The 19,121-nt window shown below is 46.1% G+C and overlaps 3 long non-coding RNA genes across 3 annotated transcripts; all 3 read left to right on the top strand.

Annotated features, from left to right (window-relative positions):
• The first annotated feature begins 5,350 nt into the window (after positions 1-5,350).
• LOC136358599 (uncharacterized) lies at positions 5,351-6,076 on the top strand. Its single transcript, XR_010743144.1, has 3 exons — positions 5,351-5,442; positions 5,540-5,767; positions 5,944-6,076. It is a non-coding gene; the product is annotated as an uncharacterized lncRNA (long non-coding RNA).
• Positions 6,077-7,831: 1,755 nt separating this feature from the next.
• LOC136358600 (uncharacterized) lies at positions 7,832-10,107 on the top strand. The gene is made up of 2 exons (XR_010743145.1): positions 7,832-7,942; positions 9,728-10,107. It is a non-coding gene; the product is annotated as an uncharacterized lncRNA (long non-coding RNA).
• A 2,661-nt stretch (positions 10,108-12,768) lies between these two features.
• LOC136358339 (uncharacterized) lies at positions 12,769-13,799 on the top strand. Its single transcript, XR_010743061.1, has 3 exons — positions 12,769-12,869; positions 13,027-13,518; positions 13,645-13,799. It is a non-coding gene; the product is annotated as an uncharacterized lncRNA (long non-coding RNA).
• The last annotated feature ends 5,322 nt before the right edge of the window (positions 13,800-19,121 follow it).

Raw genomic sequence — 19,121 nt, 5'->3', positions numbered from 1 at the left:
GCTCAGTCTTGCAAATTGAGGCTGAAAGATGAGTGCTTGTAATTTACACTGTGTAAAACAAGAAGGAATGCTTAAAAATATTCTAATGCATGGGGTATTTTTAGAAAAGGGATGGGGAGAGGTGCTTCCTTTTATTTTCTTTGGAATAAATGTTCTTTCTCACTTACAGCACGGTAGAACCCCTGTTCTGCTCTGGCTGCTGAAGGACACTTGCCAAGAGATTGCTGTCCCCTCATTTGTCCTGTCCTGCATCATGAGTGTCTGCATTTACAGCTTCAAACGAGTGAGTCCCTTGCTAACCCCCCCTGGGCAGCAGCTGGAGCCTGCTCCGGGCTGGGCTGAGGGAGCAAACCCCTTGGGGCTGATGCTGCTCCACACTGGGGGTACTTGGCAAAATGACCAGCTTTGTCCCAGGTTTTTTTTATTTTTTTCAGTTTCTACAAGGTTTTAATCATCAACTTGGTAAAAAATAAATGGTAAAGGGCTGAAAACATGAGGGGCTGCCAAGTTATATAGACCAAGGACAGCTTTTTTTTTTTTTTTTTTTAAATAGCTGTGCGTCTTAAATCTTGATTTTGAGCCTCTCTTCTTTGGCCAACTTTATTTTAAAGAAATCTTATTTTAAAGTTAGCTGCTTCAATAATGAATTGATTGTACAAATGCTCTCTAATGTCAGAAGGTTAAAGCACTAACACCAACATGCCACCTCCTTAATTTTTAGCAGCAAAACTTGATCTTTACTAAACTTAAACCCCCATTTTTTTTTTTTGCTGCTGATAAGTTAATGAAGGTGTTCATCAGCTTTTGCTGCCCTTCACTGATACTCAAGCTCAATAAAAAGTTGCTCTGCTGTTCTAAAATACAGATTTCAGACCTCCCTCATTCTCTCCAGCCTAGAAACACGTGAATAGATTTTTTGATCTTCTTTCTTTTGGTTTCTGTGGGTTTTAAGCTGCATGGTGAAAGGTGTCTGTGGACATGGCACCCAGGGAATGGTGCTGGGAAGGGCAGGATGGAAGGTACTGTTTAGAAATCCAGAGGCAGCAGTGCATTGGGAGCTGGTGCTCCTGCCTCAGGCACACTCTCCTGGCCAGTCTGTGCAATGGTAACATTCCTGTTTTCCTACCTGGCGCTGGAGTTGGAGGAGGACAGAAGTCTTTGCATTGGTGGAAAGGGGAGCTCCAGGGAAAAACTGCTGTTTGTGTCCTCAGAGAGCAGTGGGCAGAGCCTGAGAGAAATCCTGGCTGGCTGAGGGACACTTGTGACCCCTCTGGAATAAATTCCTGCGTCTCCTCAGACCTGCCGGTTTGCAGTGGAGTTTGGACGCATCTTGCTGCAGCTTTGCTTCTTAATAATTACTGGAGATCCGTGGATTGCTGGGTGATTGCCGTGAGTTCTCCTCTTTTGTAGGAGCTGCACGGTGAGGTCAGTGTTCTGAGGGAGGCCCTGGCAAAGCTGCCGAGGGCAAGGAACACGGAGCGTCCGGGGGCCTTGGATCCCACCCGAGTTTCTGCTGGAGCGTGCTGCGTGCAGTGCTGGATGTTTAACGGGGCTTTGGGGTGCTCTCCTGCAGTCCCGGCTCCAACTTCTGCCCCTGAGCCGAGGCCTCGCCGTGTCCCAGCACTGAACCCGGCAGGTGGGTGCGCTTTTCCGGCCCTTGGATCCCACGGGCAATCCCGGATTCCCGGAGCTGCCCGAGGCACGGCCCGGCCTCTCTGCCTGGGAGCTGCACTTGAGTCTGCCTGAAGCAAGGGCGTCCTGGCCACGTTTGAAACTCTATTGCTGTTGTTTTTCCGGTCCTGATCCCGGCCCTGGCCTCGATCCTGGCCCCGGCCCCGATCCCCTGGCCCTGGTCCCGATCTTGGCCCCGATCCTGGCCCCGATCTCCCCGGCTCCTCTTCCCCAGCACCGGCCCCGGCCCCGTCCTGCCCCCGCCGTCACACTCGGGGTGGCAGCAGCTGCAGGTGAGAGTTGTCACAGGATGGTGAGGGGACACACGGCCCCAGGTGTGACCTGTCACAGGATGAGAGGGGACAGAGCGGCCCCAGGTGTGAGCTGTAAAGGATGAGGAGGGGACAGAGCAGCCTCAGGTGTGAGCTGTAAAGGATAATAGGGGACAGTCCCTGCTGGGGACGGTTTAAGAGGGCAGCCTGAGGAGGGTTTTGTGAGGATGGGTGGTTTTGCTGAGCTGCTTTGTGTCGTGACGATGCGATTCTCTTGGTGTGTCTGGGAGAGGACCTGCAGGTGGGATTATTGTTTCAGGGGGTGCTGAGGAGCAAACCTTCATGCCAAGTACCAGGTAAGTCAGTGTGGGTTTATGAGGGGGATTTTTCTCTTTTCCCTTTTCAGCTTTGTGTTGTGAGTTCCTCCCCGGTGCTCCCAGAAGGAGAAGGGGTTATGAAGGTAAAAGGAGTTCAAGTTGAATGAAGAAATTGCTGTTTTGTTCTTGTCTGTGTTTAAACTGCATGGAATTCCTCCTGACTTGGAGTTTTAATACAGAGGGGTACTTCGATGTGTTTTTCACTCAGTGTTACTGTTTTGGGTGGTATGAAGTGTTTTGTTAGATTATTTGGTGTTTTTATGTGTCATTTGTTTTTTGAGTGAAGATAACTTTTTGTGTGCATTTGTCTGTATTTGAGGAAGAATTAATTTAAATAGCCTTTTTTATAGACTTGGGATATGTGGTTTTGGGGTTTTGTTTATTGTGTGTAAGCATTGAGATTGGCTTGGACCAGTTTTTTCTGCTTAGTGGTTTTAAGGTGTTTTTAAATAGTTTGTTGTATAGCTCTATTTTGCTCGTAGATGGTGTATGATGAGGATTTTGGTCTATTTATTTTGTGTAAGGTTTCTTAGTTTACGTGTTGATCAGAGTACTTTTGAACTGAGTTTTGTTGTTGAATTTTTTTGGGTGGGGTATTATGTTTTCCAAGGATATGTTTTCTAAGGTTTATGATGTAGTTGGCTGTGGTGTGAGAAATGGTGGAGACTTTTACCATGATGAGTGTGTAGTGTTTGTTTTGGTGGGTTTGAGGTAGTGTGATGTAGTTAATTTTTAAGGTTTCCAATACTTACAATTGGATTATTGTTTATTGTGTTACAGGGATTTACTCATTTGTCTTGTTGGACAACAGTATATATTCCATAGTTATGGGTAATTGAGGAGGTATTGTTTGTAGTTGAACGGGTCTTTTGGCTTTCTGTGTATTTATAGGTGGTCTTTTTGTTTTGATGGTTTTGAGGCATTATGGATGTATCAGGTTAGGAATATTTTTTTTGGTGGTGTTAATTTAAGTATGTGGGTTTTTTTATTTTTGTAGTTTGATTTGTTTGTTGTTGTGTAGTTTGATTTGTTTGTTGTTGTTGTGGTTTAGGGTAAATTCGGGAGGAAACTTTTGTAGGGGTGTTTTTTGGAAAGTAAACCCAAACAGTATCTTTCTTCTAAATTGTTTTGGGAAAGAACTTCCTTGGGGAAAAGTGGAACAAACCATTTATTTAACAAAGTGTGCACAGGCATAAAGACTGGATAACATGAAATAATCCAACTTGCTGTTTTGAAGTGAGGTAGCAAATTCAGGAAGTCCTTGCTGTGGGTTGTAGCTGAGCTCCTTTGGTCTCTTATCAGCTGTTCTGGTGTTGATAAAATGCTGAGGTCCAGGCCCCGTGGGCTGCAGGTGCCAGCTCTCGCTGCTCCTCTGGGTTGTTTTTTTTTTTTTTTTTTTTTTAATTAGGTGTTTTTAGGTTTTATTGCAGTAAAAGTTGTGGCTTTTTTGTTACGTTAGTAATAGAAAAGAGGTTTTCACTTTGTATGTAGTGATGGGATTGGTGTGTATGGTGCACTAGTCCTGACTAAGGGTTTAAAATTCTGTGGTTTGGATGTGTGAGGTTAGTGAATTGATGTAGTTCAAAAGACATGGGTTTTCTGCTTTTTATTTGGTTAGAGGCAGGTCTTTGAGTTGGGGAGGTCCTGGGTTGATATTTCGGAGGTTTTTTAAGGGGAATGGGCATGAGGTTATTTTTATTATATGTGGTGGTTTGACTATGAGGAATAAGAGTTGGGGTTTTTTTGTGGATTTTTGGGGGTTTTGTTTTTGGAATTGATGTATTTGTGTGGTTAGGGTAGTGGTGTTTCTGGTGCAGCTCTGAGCATCCATCACTGTTTGTGTGTTTCAGGTGGTCCATTGTATGATACAGGGACCCCCTCACTGACCAGCCGGCAGATCTGCCGAGATCATGCCTCGATGTTTGGATTTCTTTATGGTACCTGACTGAGAGACAGCAGGAAGTTCCCTGAGGGCGAGGCAGCCTTCTCTGGCACCCGACGTGGAATGTCATCCCCTGACATCCGAGAGATAAGTGGAGGGCTGTGAGCCACAGGGGGGATACAAATGTGGTGCTGGGAGTCACCAGGAGGAAGTTTTGAGTCAGGTTTGGAGATGGGGATGTCCAAGATGTGACACCTCAGGCTACAGAGAGGGAAAATCTCATTTTTGATCCCTGTGCTGAGGTGAGCAGGGCAGAGCAGTCCTGGCGTGTGTCGTGTCACTTGTCTGTTGTGCCCTCTGTGTGTTCTGGGTGTTTTGTCTTTCACGTGTTTTCCCTTAGCCCTTCGAGGGCCTTATCAAAACCCTGGCATCGCTCTCAGCATCTCTGGTCTCTGCGTTCCTCGGCCAGGTGCCTTTGACTCGGCTGCTCAGACACGCACCAGAATCCATCTCTCTTCACAAGCATCCGGTCTGGTGCCTTTTCAGGTCTTGTTCTGAGCTGTGTCCACAGCTGTGCACTGCCACGATCCATACTTGAGGATTAGGTCTTTTAGGAATGCAAAGATAGGTAGAGGATTCTGACCGTAGCCTTCTCGGGCATCCATCTTCTTGGTTCTTGGGATAATTCATCCCATTGTCATCTTCTTGCTGCAGGGTTCTCTGAGCCTGGTCAGCTCACCCTCAGTCTTACCTCGGTCGTCTCATCCCGAGTCCTCTTGGTCCTCAGGGTCGTTCCTCTTGCCAAGAGATTTCTGTCCCTGTTGTGTCCCCTCGTTTGTCCTGCCCTGTGTCATGGGTGTCTGTGTGTGTTTGGCCCGGAGCTGCTCTGCCTTGCTGCTCAGTCTGGATGTAGGGATAATAGGGTAAGGCCCGGGGAGTTGGAATTTGTCACATAGGGTGTAGCTGGCCTTTGGAGGGTATTCCCAGGTTGCCACAAGATGTCTGGAGCTGTCAAGTTACCGTGCTGCACTTTGACCTGTGTCCTCACTTTCTTTCAGATGCTGCTGGATAAAATCCATGGCAGAGCAGCCCATCCTGGGTGTGGGGGCTCCCCGAGAAGGTCAGTCATTGTTTGTGTTTGCAGGGGAGATGTAAATGGTGGTTATCTTACAGCGCTGTTCTTTGTCTTTATTTTTAGGAGGTGAAGCCAGATGTCAGCAGTCAAGTTAAAGTGGGCACGGTGAGCGGTGATGGGTGGACAGAGGCACTTGCTATTGCTCTGGTCTCCCTTGCTGGTGCAACTCTAAGCATTTGCTATTCTTTTCTTGTTATTTTAGGTGGTCCTTTTGCCAGATGTGCAGGCCCAGGATGCCAGAGGCCAGATGGGTGCCACTTTAAGCTGTCCTTGTGGCATGCTTCAGTCAGACCGGGGAGGTTGCTGTTTCACAGTAACTCAGCATGCTGTTTTGCTTTTTTATTTCTCTGCAGGCGCTGCTGCTGTCCCAGGCGTGCCGAGGAATAGAGGGAGCGGGGTGAGTTGGCGTTTAGGCAGGGTGACCCCTAAGGTGAGCGGCGTGCAGCAGTGGCTAGGCGTGTACCTTTTCCTTTTGCGGGTACCCTCCGGGCAGCCTCTGGAGTGGAATGAAGATCTGAGGAGGGAGGCAGGACAGGTGGTGTGGAAGGGCCCTGGGGATTAGTCTTCTGGAGGAGGATAGTCACATTTTCTGGTTTGTGACCCTAGGTAGCGTGAGGAGGCGCGGAGGTCAAGTCTGGATACGGCAGCGCGTAAGCGGATGCAGAGAATGTCTCGACGTCCACGGTGCCGACACGTTCATTTCTGTCAAGGATGGATTTTGTCTGCCTGTCTTCCAAAAGCTAAGTGTTGGAGCCGTGGGTGGGACAAGGGGAAAAACCTTTTCAGTCCCAGGTGGCAAGTTGAGGTTCTTTAGAGGGGAGGGCCCTAGCGTGATGGACCCCTCGGCAGTAAAGGGGGAGAGGGTTTCTCCTCAGCAGCACCGGAGCCTTTGCTGGGCAGGGCAGTTCAGAGCCATCTCTGTGTTCTGGGGAGCTTCACACTGTTGGCCTTCGCTTAGAGTCCGCAGGGTTGGGGTGCGGTGGGGGATTCCTGGCCTGGCTCACCCTGGGATGCCTGTCCTTGGAGCATCCTGGTAAAGGACCATCGCTGGTTCCAAGGTGTAGGGCAGTAGGGTTCAGCAGGAGGAGTTTGCAGTGACACACAGAGACTGAGGGAGGACTTGAGCAGTAAAGGACTCAAGGGCTAGAGCACACAGTGAAAATCAGGGGTACAGGCTAGGATAGAAGTCAGAGTACAGGTGTACCAGCCCTCACAGCACCGCTACCAGCCGCGTTTACCTGAGGGCAGGTGCAGGCAGGAGCTGTAATGCAGGACAATGATGCCAGAAGCCCTGAGAGGTGCAGGCAGTAAGGCTAGGGCTAGGCAGGAAGTGACAGTGGGGGGACAGAGTCCTCAGGGTGGAGTTGACTGGGGATGTCCATCCTGCGATCCCTGTCCTGCTGCAACCAGGGATGCTCACAGCCCTAATGGTGGCTGAGCTCAGTGCCAGTAATGCCTCCAACACCTTGGCACCGCAAGAGTCAGCCTCTGAGCACAGCCAGAGCGTGCTGCCCGAGGACCCAGGCATGCTTAGGGGACGGTGAGTAGCAGAATTGGCAGATTTTGGCTGATCTGCTGCTAAGGTTATGCTTTGCTATTTGATTTTCTTTATTGCAGCTGACTAAGAGACAGCAGGGCAGAGCAGTCCTGGCGTGTGTCGTGTCACTTGTCTGTTGTGCCCTCTGTGTGTTTTGGGTGTTTTGTCTTTCATGTCTTATCCCTTAGCCCTTCGAGGGCCTTATCAAAACCCTGGCATCGCTCTCAGCATCTCTGGTCTCTGCGTTCCTCGGCCAGGTGCCTTTGACTCGGCTGCTCAGACACGCACCAGAATCCATCTCTCTTCACAAGCATCCGGTCTGGTGCCTTTTCAGGTCTTGTTCTGAGCTGTGTCCACAGCTGTGCACTGCCACGATCCATTCTTGAGGATTAGGTCTTTTAGGAATGCAAAGATAGGTAGAGGATTCTGACCATAGGACTCTCGGGCATCCATCTTCTTGGTTCTTGGGATAATCATCCCATTGTCATCTTCTTGCTGCAGGGTTCTCTGAGCCTGGTCAGCTCACCCTCAGTCTTACCTCGGTCATCTCATCCCGAGTTCTCTTGGTCGTTCTTCTTGCCAAGAGATTTCTGTCCCTGTTGTGTCCCCTCGTTTGTCCTGCCCTGTGTCACGGTTGTCTGTGTGTGTTTGGCCCGGAGCTGCTCTGCCTTGCTGCTCAGTCTGGGTGTAGGGGTAATAGGGTAAGGCCCGGGGAGTTGGAATTTGTGACGTAGGGTGTAGCTGGCCTTTGGAGGGTATTCCCAGGTTGCCACGAGGTGTCTGGAGCTGTCAAGTTACCCTGCAGCACTTTGACTTTTGTCTGAACTTTCTTTCAGATGCAGAGGGATAAAATCCCTGGCAGAGCAGCCCAGGGACCAGACACCTGGGCCTGACACAGCTCCCCGCTGAGGGTACTTGGGAAAATGAGTAGATTTGTCCTGGAGTTCTAAATTTTTTTTTAGTTTTTTTAAGCTTTCTACTAGGTTTTAATCATCAACTTGGTTAAAATTAATAGTTATGGAATAAGTCATATTGTTGGCATTTTCTTCTTGAAAACATGAGGGGCTGGTAAGTTACAGGCTCCAAAGACAGCATTTTTTTTAATAGCTGTGAGATTTATATCTTGATTTTGAGACTCTCTGTTGGCTAACTGTGTGGTTAAGTCTTATTTTGAAGTTAGCTGCTTCAATAATGAATTTATACTGCAAATACCCTCTAATGTCAGAAGGTTAAAGCACCAGCACCAGCATGCCACCTCCTTAATTTTTAGCAGCAAAAATTGATCTTTACTAAACTAAAAACTTCATTTTTAAGACATAACTTCATAGACAACAGGTCTCCCCAGGAGCTGTGTGGGGCGGTGCTGGGGGAAGAAAAACAGGGTCAGGAATGTGTGGGGCAGAGCTGGGGAGAAAAAAGGGGTTAGAAAATCTATGGGACTGGAATGGGGTCAGGATGTGGGGCACGATTGTGATCTGTGGGGCAGGGAATGTGTGGGAATGATGTTCCCTGCCCCAGACATTCTGGCCCCACAGATTCCTGACCCATAGGATTTTCCTGCCCCGTAGATTTCCTGGCTCTGTTTCTCTCCCCCAGCTCTGCCCCACACGTTCCTTCCCCCATTCCTGCCCCACAGATCTCTGCCCCATGGATTTTTCTGACCCCTGATTTTCTCCCTGAGCTCTGCCCCATACATAATCCTGCCCTACACCTATCCTGCCCCACATCCTGACCTCGTTTCTCTGCCCCACACATTCCTGCCCTACAGAGTTTCAGATGTCAAATACAAGTGAGTCTGGAGTTTCTTTGCATCTACTCCCACAAACTACAGGTGACTCTTGGATAGGAGCAAGTAGACCTGTTGAATTCCCACTTCCCTTTAAAATCAGAGCAGAGGAAGCAGATTTTAAATCATCATTCCATGAACTTCCCCTGACTCGATGACTGTGCCAAAAGTTTTCAGTGTTAGGAATTTGTGAGCTTGTTTTCCAGGCAAGCTGGGATTTTGGTATTATTCCTTCCTTTTATTTGATGTTTCTCCTCTCTCTGGTTTTAGGAAGGGAATGTTTATTGCAAATGCTAGTTTTCCATCCTGATTGGGATTTTGGTATGTCTTAGGGCACGTTTCCAAGGAACTTTACCACATTAATGTTGGTAAATCAGGCGTTGTTCAGCACCGTACCCACAGAATTCTGTGAATTCCCAGCAAAACTTGCCAAGTGTTTCATGGCCATGATTCATCTCTTTGTAAAGTTCAATTTGCTGCATTTGTAATTCCATGGATCCCCTTAAAACTTCAGTCCTGGCCTGGCTGCTGTTCCTGGGACACAGTGAGGTGGTTCTTTCCTGCCTTGGCACACGTGTGGATGCTCGTCCAAAGTGAGCTTCCCGCTAAGATAGAATTTGTTTGCAAGCAAAACTGGGCATTGTCTAGAAAACCTTAGTTTGTGGGAGGCACTGGGTTTGTTTTCCATATTGCAGCCTAATCCAGGAAACTCCTGGAGCTGTGTTAGGCAGGGGCATGAGGGCAGAGCTGCATTTATTTAATTTTGTATTTTATTTATTATGTTTTATATTGTCTTCTTTATGGGTTTTTTTGTGTTATTTTTGTTAGTATTGTGTTTTTAAAACGTTTTTCTTATTTTTAATTTTAATTTTTAATTTTCTTTTATTTTTTACCTAATTTTAATTACTTAAAGTAATTTTAGTTTTTTATTCAATTTTATTTATTTTTATTTTTAATTTTATTTTTTTACTTTTAAATTTTATTTCCTTTTTATATTTAATTTTGTTTCTTATATGATGTATTTTTGTTTTATTTTTTCATGTTTTCTCTGTTCCTTTTTTCCCCAGACTCTTTCTGTCCCCGGGGCTGTGGAAGTTTGGCTGCTGGCAAGAAAGAAGTTGAGAAACGACCTCCCCGTGCCCTGGACGTGTGGATAGAATGGAGGGCGCAGTTCAGCAAAAGCTCCGTGTTTTCTGCTCAGGTCAAACAGCTGAACGGAGAAAGCCCTGAACCCCCCGGGGCCGTTTTATTCCTTTCAGCCCCCGAACAGGTCTCGTCCCACCCGTGCACAGAATTGCCAGCAGCAGCCTGATGTCGGGGTGTATTTCAGAGGCAGCCACAAAACAAAGTCGACGCTTTCTTTTGTAACTCCCCGAACCTCCTTGTTTATTATTATAGCCATGGTGGAATTAATTTGTTCTTTTAGTAAAACATTCTGTATAAAACACGTACGATATCTAATGCCTATGTCTCTTTGAAATAAAAGTATTCTGCAGCTCCGTGATTGTTTCCAGGATGACGTTAACCCCCCATCTACAAAATAAAGGGAGGAGTTCCCTGAAGGAGATGGGCCTTCTCCTGAGATGACATTACTAATGACTCAATGCTCCTCGCCTGATTGAGCCTTTATCCACACTCTGCCCCGTGGCCGTGGGTATGCCGAGTTCCCGAAAAACTAATCAGAAGTATCGGCTCTGCCCCGAGCCCCAATCAGCAGAGCAGCAGAGGAAAAGAAAAGAAATGTAGATTTGAAAACAGCTGCAGAGTAGACAAGAGAAAGAGGCAACCTCTTTCCTCAAGCAGAGACTGTCTGGGGCAGAATCTGTGAGCGGGGAGGGGTGCGGCTTTGCAGTCACACCTGAGGTGTGCACCCAGCATTTAATCCCGGGGGCTATATGCTGTCCCATTGCTGTTGGCTTTTTCCACAAAATACTGATTCACAAAATTCTAATAATGAATTGGCACTTTTAAATGAAATTGGACTCGTTATTTATAACTTTTATTAACAAAGAAATCCAAAACAAAGCAAAAAAACCCCTCACAACCACTCCCCCAAGAACAAAACACTGAAAGAGAAAATATGCCAGTAATTTTCAAATAAAAATTACATCTTGACCCCTTAGAGACCCAGGTGCATTTAATCCTCATTAAGTGTGGTTCTGATGTGTTAGGTTGATGATTTCATCTAGTTTAAAATACTGTTTATTTGTTAATATGTTAAACATGAATTTTAAAAAAAAAGATAAAAATAGAAAAATAAGAAATATCAATAATAAAAATAAGTACAATATATACGGCTACATCTTAAATATATTTATAACGTATTATATGCAGTAGACATAGATATGAATAAAAACGACGAATGGTAATGATGATAAAATATAAAAAAATTAATACAAAAAAATTGGAGCATAGCTTAAACGAAAGGCTTTTTTGGTTTCAGTTTGGCTGATGGCTGGGTTCTTGCAGTTGCGGTTGGGGGTCTTTTGGGTCGTTTATTCCAGAGGATGTTCGGAAGGGCATTTTTGGCCGCGCGCTTCTTTGCCTCCCGCTGTGCGCCGCTGCCCCGGGCCGGGCTGTGCGGCGGTGCTGCCACCGTGTGGGCAGAGAGCGGTACTGCAGCTCCAGCCCGCGGCAGCCCCGGGCTGCGCTCAAGGCGGTGCTGCCACCGTGTGGGCAGAGGGCGGTACTGCAGCTGCTCCCCGTGCCCGTCAGCGAGCCGCACGGCAGCCCCGGGCTGTGAGCTCGAGGGCAGTGCTGCCGCCCGACCGTCCGAAGATCAAGGCCAAAATGGCGGGAAAAATGCAGGGACCTCCGGGTGCGTGATAGCCGGCTGCCTGCGCGCGACACGGATCACGGCGCCGCCTGGAGGCAATTTTCCGTCCCGTTTTCAGAGTGTGCGGACGGTGGGCTGTAGGGTTCAACCGCGCCGCGGCTGGGTTCAGTCGGTCGATTAGTCAGGCGCCTGAGTAAACACCTATAGGGGGACCTTAGTGGGGTGCCACAACCAAAATGGCGGCTCGGCGCGCGGCGCTCGACCTTTCCAAAATGGCGGCCAAAAAGGCGGGAAAAGTGCAAGGACCCCATGTTCTGTCTACCCAACTGCCTGTGCAGAAAGCCGGCTACGGCGCCGCCTGGGAGCAATTTTATGCGGCGTTTCCAGAGAGTGCGGACGTGGGCTGTGGGTTCAACCGCGCCGCGGCTGGGTTCAGTCGGTCGATTTAGTCAGGCGCCTGTGTAAACACCTATAGGGGACCTTAGTGGGGGATGCCACAACCAAAATGGCGGCCTCGGCACGCGGTGCTCGACCTTTCCAAAATGGCGGCCAAAAAGGCGGGAAAATTGCAAGGACCTCATGTTTGTCTACCCAAGTGCCTGCGCCGAAAGCCGGCTACGGCGCCGCCTGGGAGCAATTTTCCGCGTCGTTTCCAGAGAGTGCGGACGTGAGCTGTGGGTTCAACCGCGCCGCGGCTGGGTTCAGTCGGTCGATTTAGTCAGGCGACTATGTAAACAGCTATAGGGGACCTTAAAGTGCCACAATAGACATGGCGACGCGACCAAAAGTAACTTCAGACACAACCAAGATGGCGCCGAGGAAAGGCGGAAACACCCGAATGTGGCCGAACAGCCGAAGAGATCCGACGTCTGACGAAAATCGACGACTTTCACCCAATAGCCGAAAATAGCCGACGTCTGACCAAAATCGCCGACTCGAGGCCGGCAGCCGAGCCCAGACGACTTTAGCCGACTTGATATAAAATAGAAAAATAAAAGTGACAAAAATAGAAATATAAAATACAAAAAATATCAATAATAAAAATAAGTCAGCTTATACAATTATATGTTAAATATACTATAATGTATTCTATACGGTAGACAAAGATATGAATATAAAAGAAAAATCATAACGATAAATAAAATATAAAAATCAGAAATACGAAAAATACTGGAACTTAGCTTAAAAGAAAGGCTTTTTTGGTTTGAATGTGTTAGAAGCAGAATTCTTGCAGTTGTGGGTCTTTTGGGCCGTTTATTCGAGAGGATGTTCGGAAAGGTTGATTTGGGCTGAATTTTGGAAAATTTGGGCTAAATTTTGGGGTAATTTTGCCGAATTTTTGGCGGTTCTGGGCTGATTTGTGGGCTGAATTTTAGGAGAATTTGGAGCTGGTGTGGGTGGATTTTGGGGGTCATTTTGGGCTGAATTTTGAGGTGAGTTTGTGCTGAATTTTCAGTGATTTATGGGGTATTTTGGGGCTGCTTTTGGGGCTGGTTTTGGGACTGTTTGGGCTGAAATTGGGCTGATTTAAAGCCAATTTTGGGCGTGATTTGGGGCCATTTTTGGCTGAATTTTGGGCTGATTTTGGAGCAGATTTGGGGGTAATTTTTCTGGCTCTTTTGGGAGAAATTTGGGTCATTTGGGGCTGAATGTTGGGCTGATTTGGGGAGCATTTGGAGCAGATGTTCGGGTGGTTTTTGGGCTGATTTTGGCTGATTTTGGGCTGAATTTTGAGGTAATTTTGAAACAATTTTGGGTTTAATTTGAGGTCAATTTTGGGGTGAATTTTCACTGATTTTGGGTCTGAATTTGGGATCATTTTTAGGGCTGATTTTATAGATTTTGGGGCTGAATTTTGGGGGTAATTTTAGGATAATTTTGGGAGAGTTTTGGGACAATATTCAGTAGGTTTTGGGCATTTGGGGGGTAATTTTGTGTTGTTTTTGGGCTGAATTTGCGGCTGATTTTGGGCTGAACTTTGGAAACTTTGGGCTGAATTGGGGGTAATTTTTGCTGAATTTTGGACTGTTTTGGGGGCTGAATTTTAGGAGAATTTGGAGGTGATGTGGGCTTATTTTGGGGGTCATTTTTGGCTGAATTTTGAGGTGAGTTTGTGCTGTATTTTCACACTGGTTTGTGGACTAATTTGAGGCTGGTTTTGGGGCTGGTTTGGGGAGTATTTTCGTTGATTTTTGGGCCAGTTTTGAGCCAAATTTGGGGTGGTTTTGGGGGTGATTTTGAGGTATTTTTTTGGGCTCTGTTGGGAGAAATTTGGGTCATTTGGGCCTGAATTTTGGCCTGATTTGGGGAGCATTTGGAGTAGATGTTTGGGTGGGTTTTGGGCTGATTGTAGAAGTGGTTTTGTCTGATTTTTTGGCTGGAATTGGGACAATTTGGGCTAATTTTTGCTGAATTTTGGGCAGATTTGGGGGCTGAATTTTAGGAGATTTTGGAGGTGATGTGGGCTAATTTGGGGGGCAATTTCTGCAGAATTTGGGGTTAATTTTTGGATTGTTTGGGCTGAATTTTGGGCTGAATTTTAGTCCAATTTTGAGCCACATTTAGGGTGATTTGGGGCTTGTTTTGGGGCTGATTTTGGGACTCTTTGGGCTGAAGTTTGGACTGCATTTTGGGCCAGTTTTTAGCCAAATTTGGGATGATTTGGGGGTTATTTGGGGCCATTTTTGGCTGCATTTTGGGCTCAATCTTGGCTGATTTTTGAGCTGATTGTGAGGTAATTTTTTGCGGTATTTTGGGAGAAATTTGTGTCATTTGGGGCTGAATTTTGAGCTGATTTGGGGACCATTTGGAGTAGATGTTTGGGTGGGTTTTGAGCCGATTTTGTCTGATTTTTGGGCTCAATTTTTGACAATTTGGGGACAATTCTGGGGTAATTTTTTGGAGAATTTTCAGGTTTTTTGTGGTCATTTTTGGGTGTAATTTTCACTGATTTTGTGTCTGAATTTGAGGGCAATTTTGGGCTGATTGTAGAAAATTTGGGGCTGTATTTTGGGGGTTGTTTTAAGACAATTTTAGGATAATTTTGGGACAATATTCAACATGTTTTGGCCATTTGGGGGGGTAATTTTGTGTTGATTTTGGGCTATATTTGGGCTCAATGTGGGGTGAATTTGGGGTTGATTTGTGGTTGAATTCTGAGGTGTTTCTGTCTGCCCAAGAGCCCAGTTCCAGGTACTAAGTTCAGCTGGTGACAAGAGATCTACCTGAGAGGGCAGATGTCTGAGGACCAGCCAGGGACTACTGGTCTACCTTTGAGGCCAGAGGCAGGTCTGGCAGCCAGCCAGGAACAACAGGAATGCCTGATATGCCAGAGACAGGTACAAAAACGGCCCTAGAACAACAGGTCTACGCAGGACCCTAGAGCCAGGTACCAAGGCCAGCCTGGTACATAGGTCTACCCTGGAACCCAGAGCTAGGTACGAAGGCCGCCGTAGGACAACAGGTCTACCCAGGAGCCCACAACAATGTATTGACAGCCAACAACATCAGGTCTACCCAGGAGCCCAAAGGCGTGTATTAATGCCAGCTAGGGACCATCGGTCTACCCAAGAGGTCAGAGGCAGGTCTGAAGGCCAGCCAGGGACAACAGGAAACCTGAGAGGCCAGAGGGAGGTATAAAAAAGGCCCTAGGACAACTGGTCTTTCCAGGAGCCCAGAGGCAGGTACAAAGGCCAGCCAGGGACAACAGGTCTACCCAAGACCTGTGTGCAGCAGAGCTGGGGGGTGGGACATATGAGGTCAGAAAATCTGTGGGGCAGAGAAATCTATGAGGCGACAATATGTGGGGCAAGGAACATCATTCCTGCACATTCCCTTCCTCACAGATCACAAATCGTGCCGCACATCCTGAGTCCATTCCTTGCCCCACATTTCTTCCCCACACATTTCTGACCCCATTCCTGCCCCAGAGATTTTCTCACCCCTTTTTTCTCCTTTTCTCTTCTCTACACATTTCTGCCCTATGCTTTCTTGACCCATTTCTCTCCCTCAGTTCTGCCTGACATCCTCACCCTCTTCCTGCCCTATAGATCCCTGCCCCACATCTTGACCCCATAGATCTCTGCCCCACACATTCTTGCCCCATAGATTGCTCTGCCCCAGAGATTTTCTGACCCCATCTTTCTCCCTCCAGCTCTGCCTTACAGATTTTCCTGCCCCCCATCCTGCTCCCATTCCTGCCCCACATATCTCTGCCCAACACATTCCTGGCCCCATTCCTGCCTCATAGATCTCTGCCCCATAGATTCCTTCCCCTATTCCTGCCCCACACATTCCTTAATTCTGGGTATTTGGATTTAGCCTGGGATTGTCAGCTGAGTCATGAAAAAGCCAACTCAGCTCCTGAACTCTCAATGAATGTTAGAAACACTTCCACAGAAAGACAAGTTGGCAATTATTCCAAAGGAAAAGTTGTAAATGAAGGGTAATGCTTGCTGGGGAAATTCCTTAGGAATTATTATTAGGAATTATCTCACACATACAGAATTTTGGAGGTGGAATGCCAGTTTGAGCCTTGGGCACCTGTGGGAGAAGACGGGTCCTAATCCATACCAAGGAAAGCCCGGAGCCCCAGCGGCTCAGGTGCAGACAATGAACTGTCCAGGGAATGAGCAGCAAGTCCCCTCTGCCCCCGCCCTCACACTCGGGGTGGCGGCAGCTGCAGGTGCGAGTTGTCGCAGGATGGTGAGGGCACAGAGCAGCCCCAGGTGAGAGCTGTAAAGGAGAATGAGGGGGCAGTTCCTGCCAGGGCTGCTGAAGAGAGGAGCCTCCACTCCCTTTGGCATGGAGCTGTGGGAGGAGAGGATCTCATTCTGGGTTCCTACATCTTTTATGGAACGCCATTAAGAGCCTGTCACAGGGTCATGGGGAGCACTTGGATGTGGAACATTGCTTCAGGAGGTGCCGAGGGACAAACCTTTGTGCCGAGCAGCAGCAGCAGGTGAGCCAGTGTGGGTTTGTAGGGGGGACTTTTCTCCTTTGCCTTTTTAGTTCCATCTTGCCAGTTCTTCCCTGGTGCTCCCAGAAGAAAAAGGAGTTGTGAGCACAAAAGGAGTTGAAATGAGGACAAAAGGAGGGAAGAAACTCCTCTTCTGTTATTGTCTGTGTTTAACCTGGAGGGAATCCTTCTTCACCTAATAAGTAGTGGCTTCTAATAAGTAGTGGTACTTACATGTGGGGTTTTATTCAATATTATGTTCTTTGGTGGTATATAGTGTTTTGTTTGATTTTTTTTTTTTTTGGTCTTATTTATGTGTAATTTGGTTTTTGAGTGAAAAAACCTTTCACTCAAAGAAAATAACTTTTACGGGTGGGCTTGTTTGTATTTGAGGTAGAATTAATTCAAGTGGCTTTTTTGGATAGACTTCTGATACGTGTTATTGGGGTTTTGTTTATTGTATTTAAGGATTCCAATTGGGTAAGGCTGGTCAAAGTTTGGGTGTTCTGTTATATGCAGTTTTAAATTTTTTTCAAGCTTTTTCTGTTGAGTGGTTTTAAATAATTTATTGTGTAGCTTTATTTTGCTAATAGATAGTGTATGATGAGGCATATGGTGTATTTATTTCATGTTAGGTTTCTTAGTTTCCATGTTGATCAGATTGGTTTTGAACTGAGATTTGTTGTTGAATTTTTTTGGTGGGGTCTTATATTTTCCAAGGGTATGTCTCCTAAAGTTTACAATGGTGTAACTGGCTGTAGTGTGAGGTATAGGGGAGGTTTTTATTTATTTAGTGGTGGCTTATCATGGTGAGTGTGTAGTGTTTGTTTTGGTGGGTTTGAGGTAATGTGATGTAGTTAATTTCTTAGGGTTTCCTAATGTTTATAATTGCATTATTGTTTACTGTCTTATAGGGGTTTATATATTCAGCTTGTTTGACTACAGTGTACGTTCTGTAGTTATGGATAATTTGGGAGATATTGTTTACAGTCAAATGGATCTTTTGGCTTTCTGTGTATTTATAGATGGTATTTTTGTTTTGATGGTTTTGAGGCACTGTGGCTTTATTGAGTTAGGAGTAACTGTTTTTGGTATTGTTAATTTCAGTGTGTATGTGCTCTTGTTTTTTTTTTTTCGTACTTTGACTTGTTTGTTATTGTCGTGGTTTAGGGTAAATATGGGAGGAATCTTTTGAACTGAGCTTTTTTGGAAAGTAAACCCAAAGGGCATCTCTCTTTTAAATTGGTTTGGGCAAGAACTTCTTTGGAGAAAAGTGGACAAAGCTCTTTATTTAACAAACCAAGCGCTCACAAGGCTCAAGGATGAATGGCATGAAATAATGAAACTTCTTGCTATTTTTTAGTGAGATGGTAAAATTAGAAAGTCCTTGCTGTGGGTTGTAGCTGAGCTCCTTTGGTCTCTTATCAGCTGTTCCGGTGTTGATAAAATGCTGAGGCCCAGGCCCCGTGGGCTGCAGGTGCCAGCTCTCCGTGCTCCTCTGGGTTTGTCAGTCTGCAGCAGGTTTAATCAGCCCTAAGAAAAAGGAAACAAAATAGTCCAAGGGACTTCACTGCCCTAGTTAGGTGGAACAAGCTAAGAGCCAGGCATCTCTCTGTGCTGCAGTCTGTCTGTGCTTGAGCTGAATATACTGGAGAGGGAATGCACAGGAGTGATTCTCTCTTAAAACAAACCATGCAATTTTTCAGTTTTTTTCTTGCTTCGTTCTCAAAATCAGTCCGACAGGTACCGAACACAACATACAGCACAAACAGAACAGATGACTGGGGATACCAGCATTATAAAGTTACTTTATTGCATTCTACCCTTTATCTACCCCCTTATAGTAAACTTCTCAAAACGAATTGAATTCTAACTCTACAAACACATCCATTACACGTACATGTATCTCTGTAGAAACAATATATATAGCTATATACAGGCAGTGGTAATGGTAGTTAATGAACAGTGTTATTTACACATTGTTCTTACCTAACAATTAGGTTTTCTTGAAGTACATATCACGTTGTTTCATTTTTCTGCATTGCACACTGTGCAACTTGGTCCTTGAGCAAAGACAATCCCACGGATGGGTTTGTCTGTACTTGAGGTAGAATTGATTCAAACTGTTTTTTTTTAACAAACTTCTTACATGTCCTCCGGGGACTCTGTCTCCATTTGCTGTATGTAGGAGCTCAGACTGGGCAGGGCCTGCTCTGTTGGTTGAACTTCGGGTGTTAACTGGCCGGGTGGCTTTTGTTAGATACTGCTCCTAATTTTTGAAAGATCGCTCAATGTTTTTAAGGTGGTTTTTAATAGTCTATTGTATTTCTCCACTTTCTTGGCAGCTGGTGCATGGTAGGGGATATGATCCACTTACTTAATGCTATGTTTGTTAGCTTAGGTGTTGATAAGGTTATTTTTAAAATGAGTGTTATTGTGTGACTTAATTCTCTTAGGGGTACTATGCCTTGAAAGAATTTGCTTTTTAAGGCTTAGAATGGTGTTACAGGCTGTAGGGTGAGGCACAGAGTGGATCTCCAGCCATCCTGTGGTGGCTTCTATTCTTGTGAGTACACAGTGCTTATTACTTTGGTGTGTCTGGAGCAGTGTAATATAATCAATTTGTTAGGCCTTCTTATGCTTATGTTTCGACTACTGCGCACTATCCTGTAAGGGCTTCATTTGCTTGGCTTGCTTGGTTGTAGCCCATGTCTCATAGTTATGGATA

The sequence above is a fragment of the Sylvia atricapilla genome, chromosome 3, assembly GCF_009819655.1.
Source record: "Sylvia atricapilla isolate bSylAtr1 chromosome 3, bSylAtr1.pri, whole genome shotgun sequence".
Taxonomy (NCBI): Eukaryota; Metazoa; Chordata; class Aves; order Passeriformes; family Sylviidae; genus Sylvia; species Sylvia atricapilla.
This window is presented reverse-complemented; position numbering and strand designations above follow the sequence as displayed.